A 2,752-nucleotide genomic window follows, 5' to 3' on the forward strand; every position below is an offset into this window, starting at 1 on the left:
CTCAGGCGTTTTAGCATTACATTGGGGCGCACATGCGTTTGTGGTTTGACATGTTGCATCCAGCATTATTTTTGGCTTATCTGGTCTCAAATCCATCGTAAGGTTTGGCAAAGACCATTTCCACTCTACACCCTTATTTTGCAAATGGCAAAAGCATCAATTGGAGTAAGATTTGTAATACACTGCAGGAGAGCCAAGCCATGCGCCACACCAAATGAGGTTTCTCAAGAATTCACAGTGCAAGATTGTATAAAACCTGTGTGGCCTCACTACAGAACACTGGTGCCCAAAAGGACAAATCCAAGTTTTCAGGCAATGGAGTAAATTGTATTTGCAAAAGTGCAGTATGTGTGCTCATTCGCTAGTGGGCAGTGCCCTGAGCAGTGCAGTCGTTCAGTTTTAAAGGCATGATGCCGCTGCTTTCTCTGAGGGAGGCAGATGTTGATTTCTTGGCCATACATAACTCACTTGCGCACATCATGAACAATGGCCTTTGTGTTGTATGTGATAATCTTAAACCGTGGGTAATTTTCAGATTGCCAATGTCTGCACTTGCTGTCAGCTCTAGGTCAAGGCCTTATGGGTGTCTTAAGGATTATCACCAAAAGAAGTTTAATGCGCATGGCCGACAATATAAAGAAAAATCTCATAATGAAGTTGACACAATGTGTGATCTTGTGTATGCAGATCCCAGTGGAGAGTTTGGGGCTTGCCTTGAGAACAGCACAATATATTGCCTTTCTCAATAAACAAGTCATGACACTTTAACAGAGTTTCAGAAATGTATTTTCCACAACTGCTCACAAAGCTACAAATTACAAAATATAAAAATGCAATTTGATCCAAGGAGTGTCAAAATTAACATTCAAATATTTCAAAGCATATATTTCTGCTCTTCATTTGAAGAAAGAAAGCTTCAAGCAGGCTTGCTTCATCACTTCATCAAAAAGTCTTTATTATTTTCATTTCTTCATCAAATCCATTTGTATCGAAGAGCCAATTCTCATTTGTTAAATTAACTTTTCAAATGGTACAACTTTTCAACAATTACAGCCAGCCTACGCATTTCGTCCCATCTGGGACATCATCAGGGCTGTAAAAAAATATAAACAAAAACAAAATAACCAACATGATCCAAAAGAATCATAATTTTTAGTTTCTACATATTCCTGCCTATATACCATTCTAAACACCATATACTGTAATTAAAATTTTAACTTGGCCTGCTTGTATCCCATTTTACAATAACTAACATCATTGAACAAAACAGAGTACTTTTTCGGTGGGATTGAATTAATATAAAGCAAAAACAGCAAAATAATCTCAATTCTTCCTGTGCATGTACACATCAACATTCCATATTTATTAATTGAATTACAACCTATGTTATGATGCACCTAATTGTTTCTAGACAAAAACCCTATGTTATTGCCCAAATGCGCACCCTCACCTTGGAAAAATTGGTTTTGTTGTTCTCAGGTTAATTCCAGTGTTTCTCAATAATTTCATCTGGTTTTATTATTTCTCAAGACTCATTGCTCAATTTCCCCTAAAATCGGGAAAATAAATATTTATTTAACTTTAACTTAACATGTATGATATTTCATGTCCACACCTTGTCTGCATTAAAAAATCTATAGCCATGTAGGGACCAGAGTCTTCATTTATTTGTATTTTAAAATCGCAACGAAATACAAAGTATTATTGTCAAATGAGATCATTACAGTGAAGTCCCATGGGGACATACACGTTGCAGTGCCCAAGACATCCATTCCTCCTATATTTTAACATGCCATTAAAGGTCATATTACTATTATCTACTTTGCCTTGCTTGCACAAAATATATCTTATTTCATCTGTCCAATTCTATTAAAAATCTAATATAGGCTCAACAAATTGATGTGCTCTCCTAAGTGGGAGGATCACCTTTATAGCCAACTCGCTCCCATATTTACAACGCAACTTCTGGTTCAATTATTCACAATTTCATGGCTTCACTTCCAAGTTCCTATCGTCCACTGTATTAGTCCCAGGACACTGTTTCTCCTAAAAAAGAGGATAATCTTATCTTGTGACCTGCTCAACTCGCTGTAATTTACTCCCAAAAACTATCTTCACTGTCCGCTTACCTTGCATTCTACATTTTTTATCGTACTAGACCCTTGTTAGTCATGTTCTTAAAGTTTCACGCTACAAGAAATATATATTCTTCAACTTGTCCCATGCATCCTCCAAGAAACAAAAACAAAGAAAGAAATTATTTACAAAAGTGCTCCACTATGCAAATCTAGTTCCGAAATATATCACTCCTTATCTATCCTATTACCTCATAATTAGTGTCCCATCCTCGACATCCTTCTTATCCGGCAGCCGGTACGATAATCCCGCCGTCAAAATCCCTCAACTTTCCTTCCTTAGTTATCTGCCCAAGTGACCAATCATCTTTCATCTAATTTCCCACGTGAAAAGAACCATTTTACCCAAAACGGGTATCCTCTGCGGTCCTCCCACTCAACCTGCTACCAGAAATGTTACCTATTATTTCCTGTTTACTCATTCTAGCCAATCACAGTCAAGTATAATTATTTCCAGTCCACACGCTAAACCTGCTAACCGGAAATGTTGCATATTGTTTCCTGTTTAACCACATAGTCCAATCACAATTGAATAAGTTCTCGCTAGTAAAACCTCCGACAGGAAACAAATGTAATTCTTTCCTGTTGATTGTGATAACCAATAAGAGAAGTCCTCC

At 37.1% G+C, this 2,752-nt stretch overlaps 1 long non-coding RNA gene across 1 annotated transcript; it reads right to left on the reverse strand.

The window, feature by feature from the left end:
• Positions 1–231: 231 nt before the first annotated feature.
• Positions 232–2,524, reverse strand: LOC144825257 (uncharacterized). The gene is made up of 5 exons (XR_013609358.1): positions 2,327–2,524; positions 2,130–2,229; positions 1,927–2,046; positions 1,451–1,549; positions 232–1,093 (listed from the first exon to the last, which is right to left on the reverse strand). It is a non-coding gene; the product is annotated as an uncharacterized LOC144825257 (long non-coding RNA).
• Between the last annotated feature and the right edge of the window lie 228 nt (positions 2,525–2,752).

This window comes from Lissotriton helveticus, chromosome 3_1 (genome assembly GCF_964261635.1).
Source record: "Lissotriton helveticus chromosome 3_1, aLisHel1.1, whole genome shotgun sequence".
NCBI classification, from domain to species: domain Eukaryota; kingdom Metazoa; phylum Chordata; class Amphibia; order Caudata; family Salamandridae; genus Lissotriton; species Lissotriton helveticus.